Source organism: Amblyomma americanum, chromosome 11 (genome assembly GCF_052857255.1).
Source record: "Amblyomma americanum isolate KBUSLIRL-KWMA chromosome 11, ASM5285725v1, whole genome shotgun sequence".
Classification (NCBI taxonomy): domain Eukaryota; kingdom Metazoa; phylum Arthropoda; class Arachnida; order Ixodida; family Ixodidae; genus Amblyomma; species Amblyomma americanum.
Window position 1 is genome coordinate 76,668,350 of NC_135507.1, and position 7,235 is coordinate 76,675,584.

At 45.5% G+C, this 7,235-nt stretch overlaps 1 non-coding gene across 1 annotated transcript; it reads right to left on the reverse strand.

Moving 5' to 3' along the window:
* Positions 1–5,298: 5,298 nt before the first annotated feature.
* Positions 5,299–5,370, reverse strand: TRNAH-GUG (transfer RNA histidin (anticodon GUG)). Its single transcript has one exon. It is a non-coding gene; the product is annotated as a tRNA-His (tRNA).
* Between the last annotated feature and the right edge of the window lie 1,865 nt (positions 5,371–7,235).

Sequence of the window (7,235 nt, forward strand, 5' to 3'; positions counted from 1 at the left end):
TATGTACCTGTTCTGTCCGAGCACAGAAGAAGAAATAAGACGCATACCCGTGCTGTTGTGTAAAAAAATGAACGTAGCGAAATTTTACCTACATGATGCAGCGGCAAGTTAAACATAAAGGTGCGAGAAAGCGCAAACGCGTGGTGCTGTATACATGAAGAAAAAGCACGAACAGAATAGCACTAACACCCATCGATATCAGGGTTTTTTAACTGGTAGGGTGCTCAATTTTCCCGTGCTTTCGTTCAAACCGGAAGATACTGTATTAAATTTATAGATCAGGAAAGACTCTCTGATTTCTCGGTCGTGATGAGATTTAAATGCATATTCCAGAATAGTAGCTGTAATATGATCAAATGAATGACCTGGGAGCTGAACATGTCTTGATGGGGGCAAGTTTGCCCTGACTTTGTTAGCGATTACCTTAGTGAATACCTTGTAGCCAACTTTGTAGTAAGGTGATCAGCCTGTAATTTTTCATGTCCTTGGCGTCTCCTTTCTTTCAAATCGAGATAATGTTTACGTTCTTCCAAGCTTCTGGTACAGTCGAGGTCGTATGATATTGCGTATGCAGGGTGGCTAGTTTTTCTAGCACAATCTCCTCTCCGTCCTTAGAGAGGTCTGCGGTTACCTGATCCTCACCAGCTGCTTTTCCCCTTTGCATTGCTCCTAAAGATTTCTTTACTTCCTCTTTAGTTACTGGCGGAATGACGCATTGCTGTGCGCTGCTCTCTCTCATTAACGCTCTGATTTCATTCACTACTGTATAGATTTGGGTTGAACTCTTCGGCTACTTTAACTATCTTATCCATGTTGCTAAAGACATTGCCCTATTTGTCTCATAACACATGCATTTGGTTTTCACCTAACACTAGCTTACTATTCGCCACATTTAGGCTGTGTTCATTCTTTAGAGCAGGCTCTATTCTTTCCATGTTCAACTCGCTTATGCCTGCTACCTTACGCTTATTTATTAACTTAGATACCTCTGATAGTTCTATTCCGTCTGTAGGTTTAGGCGCCCTTATTCTTTGGCGTTTTGTAATCAGATCTTTCGTCTCCTGAGATAGCTTGCCGGTATCCGGTAGAACTGTCTTACCGCTTACTTTATTGCGCACTCCGTAATGATGACCATCAGATTACCGTTCATTGTAAAAACGTCAACACCGTCTTCCTCAGTTAAAGCTGAATATCTGTTCGGCTGCGATATCCTGAATTCCTCTATTTTCCCTCTTAGCGCTGACTCTTTAATGAACTTCCACTTCAATAGATTCATTTCATACCGCCCACACGTTCGCTCGAGATGCATGGACTATGTGCAGGCGTGTCAGCCTGCTTATTTTTTTTTTCTTTTAGTATAACCGGTTTGACCCAGACGCTCGTCGCACATATGTTCTTCTACATCGTTAGAAAAAAAGAAGGTCGCAGTTTTTCCGGCTCGATTGCGCAGCTTGGCGTCGTTTGACGGTGAATATTCCTGCGAGCCCCACATGTTCCCAACAGTTGTTAAATGCTTCTAACAACAGCACAGCTGCTCATTACTAAATCACAGTGCTCTGCGCTACGGAGGCGCGGGTCTTGTGCAACAACTCCGGCTGAGGTTTCCTTCCTGGTACAAAGAGTAGGACTGCGAGCAAGACGTGAGTTATTTCAGGTGCTGACACACATGCATGTATTACCGCAGACCGTCTCCAATCCAGCCCCTTCGATGCGCCCACGCCAGTCGGCTCCGCGATAACAAATCTAAAGATCCCCAATTTTATTAATTTTATCCCGAAGTATTCATTGAGTGAGGGTGTACGCTTCACGATTCATTATAATAAACTCATTCTGACGTTTCGCTGTGAAATGTGTGCCCATCTAATCTATAAAATCTTGAAACAAACGTGAGAATTAAAGAACAAAACAGCATTTTTTTCTTTTATATAAATTGGAAAGCTGATGAACATGGGAGCTATCGGTTACGACATATTAATACGGTGACAGCGACGCTGCTTCCTTATGCGTCGATCATTCAGTTAAATTGATCGGTGCATTTGAACGCGCACCTCTCCGTGTCACATTCGCAACATATAATTGCGGCAATGAGTAGCCAGTCTAATGGTTTTCGGGTACGAAAAAAAGAAACACTTCTATGGCACTGCGTACTACACTTGACCTTTCTCACCACTGAACTGAACTGAGGTTGCTGTTAGCTGCCGGTGGGATTAGCCTTGAAAACTTCCTGCTGGTAATCGCTGCACCGTAAGGAGACTTACACGTTAATTAATGGCCAATTTTCGGCACAGATCTCTGACGTGGCAGATCTACGTCGGCATGCGGGCAATCCCCACAATTGTCAAATGAAGCTCTCGCCAGTTGGAGTCCAGGTGACAGTCTCAGAAAAAATTACAGCCGATTTAGCTTACTCATTGTGTGATACCGCATCGCGTTTCCTTTCGCTTTCGATTCGAGCTATATAGGGTTTCAGGGTCAGTCTTCCAGGAATGATCGGCAGAATCTGTCACTGGGGACCTTAGTGGTAGCGTCCTATAAGATTTGAGGACCACACAGCGCAACATAAGAGGACCCTGCGATAGCGATCTGTTCTGGATCCTTTGCCCACGAATAGAGTTTGATAAAAACGACGACATGCAATGCAAATTGCGAGAGGGTGGCAGTTAAACACGAGGGGTGACTGGCAGTGAAGATAGCATAGTGGACCGACATTGCGAATCTGTTATTTCTGCAGAAGGTCACTTGGGTAGAACTATTTTTCATCTAAGTAAAGTGTATGCCCCGACCGAATTCGAACAGGATTGGCACTCACTCTAATTTGCTTTTCGTTGCCTTTCTTCTAGTGCTGGGCTGCAGAGGTGTGTCGTATTATACATCGTGCTTTTTTCCGCTGTTTTCCTTGTTTTTAGATTGATGTTATATACAGAATATCACTGTTATATATAGATCATCACTGTTCCAAATGCCATGTCGAAAAAAAACAAAACAAAGCGGCGACAGCAAAATGCTCTCGTGCTGTGGACCCTAGTCTGTTCCCGCCGCCGTGGGTTCGAAACCCAGCCGTAATGCAGTCGCAGCTTCTTTTATTTTATTCCTGGAGGTCTAGCTGCCTAGAGGCGCTCAAACGGACAAGCGGATTTTGTTTTCTCCAAGCCTTCAAAAGTCTGGAAGCGCGCTATAAATTTTAAGTCATGAAGCCTCCTCTGTGTATGCGTGGTGTCCTGGGGGGTGTAAACAAGGTCTAGAACTCTTGAAGGAAACGAGCTGAACATGCATTTCGGTGTAGAAATCTGGGCAGCATAAGTGTAAGTATTCTGCATCACCGAACACCCCACATGAAGATCACAGTGAAGACGACGCCGGACTCGTCTCATGCACCCACACTGGGCAACGATCCGAACCCTTGACAATTCGGTGTAAGAAAATGCGCGTAAAAGCAATAGCTGTAGTTTGTCTGCCGGGTTCGAACCCGTGTAGTCCGGCTGCACCACTGAGCCACTGCGGCGGAGAGGAGATGCAAGCTCGGCGCATAGATTCCGCTACAGTTTCGGCTGTGCGTCTAACAGCCTTAAGCTGTTTAAGGGTGGCGAGGCAGTTGGTAAAAATATTAACTGTATTGGTTTATGGTGTTTTCGGGTTTAATGTCCCAAAGCGGCTCAGGATATCAGGGACGCGGTAATGTAGGGCTCCGGAAATTTCGACCACCTGGAGTACTTTAACGTGCACTGCCATCTCACAGGACACGGGCCCCCGAGCACTTCGCCTCCATCAAAATTCGACCACCCCGGCCGGGATTGAATCCGCGTCTTTCGGGTCAGTAGCCGAGCGCCATCTATACTGAATGAAGGAACGACTGGAAGCAGTTTAACACGCGGCGTGATCGTCTGTGGCGATATCATAGTGCTCTCGATGCTCATCACAAAGACACGTTCTTGTGATGGGGTTCATGAAAGAAAAGCAATTGTCAACACAGCATGCCTCAAACCAGCGCACAAAAAACAGCACAGCGACGAAACAGCACAAAGAAAAGACGGAACAGCCACTAAGCAGCGCAGGAAAAAACAGCTTGTCGAGAAAAACAGCATGCCTCAAAACAGCACGCTGGAGAAAACGGCACAACGACAAAATAGCACAGCGACAAAACGGCGTGACGACAGAAGAGCGCAAAGAAAAGCAGCACGACGACAAAATAGCAGAGCGGAGTTCGGTGCAGCGCTGCTGAAAGGGTGAAATGTCATAGCCATAGCCGCAAACCGTAAATCACAACACATGCGGCAGCCACATTTGGAGTTAGCGAGTGCTGGCTCATTCACTGAACAACAGCGTCAGATTTGACAAGACGCATGTCCTTATGATGTGAGCCACAAAAACACCTTTGTGGCATGCGTTGAAGGCGTCGTGTACAAAATACCACTGTCTTGCAGCCGGGCCTTCGTCGGCCAGACAGGAAGGTGCTTGAATGAGCGGCTGCGGGAGCACAATTACAATAACTCTCTGGTCAATGCCTTTGGCAACCTCACAGCACACTCCGGGCCGTTCACAAGTGCGAACCTCTTTTGGACAGAACGACGGTTCTTCTTAAATTGAAGGACAACGCCACAAGAGAATTCTGGGAAGCATTTTGCGTGGCTTTAGTAAAGCACGGTGACGGCTACGTTAGCGACGCATCCATGCTTTTAACAAAAAAAAAAAAGAATTTTTTTTTCCCCCGGTCAGTTGTAAATTCATAACTTGCGAGCATAGTTTGTTTCTCGCATGGTTTATGGCTGCTTGGCTATCTAGGCTGGTTTTAACGCTTTTATGTTTGTGTGTCCCAAGTTGAGATGCATATAAATATGAGCCATGTCGAAAATAAACCTAGTTGAAAGGTTGCGCTCGTGTCTCGTGGTGTTCCCATGCGGTGTTGTTCCCTTGTCTAGAATCTAGCCTCCCCACTATCAGCCTACACCTTTTTTTTTCAGAACCTTGTAAGTGGGCTTAAGTGCGCCTGACTGTGTCTAATGCAGCAAAATGTTGTGAGTCGTTCAACTTCGGAACGCGCCGTGGCGGCCCCGCAAAATCGTTTGGTCGTTTCTGGAATAAATGAAAGGACGCTATAAGCGGCAAATCCCTTATGATCTGAGGCGGAAAAAAATAAGGAAAACATAATGGCGGAAAAGCAAAATAACATAATTAGCATAATACACGGCCACTAAAATTTCCGTGTATGCATGCTAAACTCAAGTTTGCCGGCGATGAGCAGCGCTGTTGTTTCGTTGGCTTTACATAATAACGAATTAAGAAAAATAGTTAAAAAAACAATGCCGTGACCAGGATTCGAACCTGGGTTATTGCGGCCACAACGCAAGGTACTAACCACTATACGATCACGGCCATGCCAAAGGGAACGGTTGGCGAGGCATTCGCGTGCCACACATTTCAGCGGCGGGAAACCTGTTTCTCTGCTCTACTTAGGTCGACACTCACCGGCGGCGCGCACGATTTTTATTTTCTAGCTCTTCTGTTCCTTATGTTTCATTTACCCCTCTTAATTTGATCAGTCCCGGCTTTGATACCACACGCAGCAACGCCAGGAAGGATGTTGCTTGCCACCTGGTGCGACCCTTCTAAAGGGGACTATAGACTACTTATATAGACTGTTAGACAAACACCTGCTAAAGATTACGGAAAAATCTATAGATTGTTTACATACTGTCTATGCGGCTTCTATTGCCAATGCAGTAGTCCCTAGGGCTCGTCTAAAGAAAGTCTATAGTCGTTGTAGAAAAGTCTATGGATAGTATATAGACTGTCTCAAGAATTTTTTTAAGGGAATGGCTCAGTGGCTTTGGCGTTCATGTGCTTGTAAAGTGGTAATAAACTCTTTGTGGTCAACTGCCGTCCCATTTCAATCATTTGTACACCGTTCTGGAACATGTGACTTCAAGGCACTAAGTAGAATAAATAGAAAATATTAACCTGTTTTATAGAACAAACACGGACGGAGGAAGACACTGTCGACGGCACCCCATTTGTTCGAAACGCTACACAGCGATGCAACAGCAGTTAACTCCCGGCATCAAATAGATATGATTGCAATATACGTATCAAATGCTTTCGGCAGGGTGTGACAGGTGAAACTAATTTTAAAATGTGTGCCCTTGGTGTCTATTCTAAGATAATTAACTGGGTTAAAGCATACATGCATAATCGGTATCAATTTTGTTGAACTATCTGATAGCCTATTCGTCTAGCGTGCTGCAGTGGTTGGTTTTGTTGTCGGCATTATTTTTATTGTATATTAAGGATACTGCAGCTGGTGTCAGTTCGTCGGTTTTAGTGATATCCTTCGCAGACGATTGTTTTTCTTTTTGTTGTGTGAAAAGAGCCTGTGACCAAATATTTTTGAGTTTGTCTTTGAAGATTACCGATACTATATGCGAAACGCAAATTCGAGAATGCTTCCAAGACCTGGTTGAAAAAGGTCAGAAAAGTCGGTCATGAGGCTGTCAGGAGATGCTGGAGTGGGTTTCACCGTAGCGAGAAAACCAGGCGGCAGTAGCGACATCACTTGGATTAAATCCCTTCCGCACAGGCTTGGACCTGAGCAGACTATGACATCGAGGTTAGCAGGAACAGTCTTCCCCGCGAAATGTGCTTGCAGGTGCAGTTCACCGAGAATGGGCACCTTGCCCAGGTAGCAGCTGAGCTTTTGCGTGCACTTCGATAAACGGGCCAGCTTGGGCGATGCTTGAGATACACCTCCTGCGGAATGATACAAAACGGTGGCCCCGTGTCAATGATCATATTGAAGGAAACACTGCCCCCGCAAATGACCCACCGGAACGACTGCAGACGTCTCTGCTTTTCCCGCGCTTCGCCTGGAGAGAAGACTTTGGCTATTTCGACTACTTACTGCGCTGGAGGGTTTGCTTTGCCTGGATACTCTCGGAATGCGCATGCATTTTGGCAAGGTGCAGTCAAAATTTGGTGGGCCACAACGCCGAAGGAGATCGCGTTTTCGGAATTCTAAAGACCTATATGGCGGTTACTAACGACCGGCTACAAATCTCTAATTGCAACCGTGCGCGCCTAGCTTTAATAATTAGAAAGTTAATCGCTGCAAATTAGTCAACCAGCTTCGTATCTAAAATAATTGGGAGGGATTTAAGTCTGGGAGGGATTTAAGATCGGCTCTGTGGTTAATGAAGCGTAATCTAAAGGGGCTTTCCGTCTGGCCTACATACTGAAGGTTACAT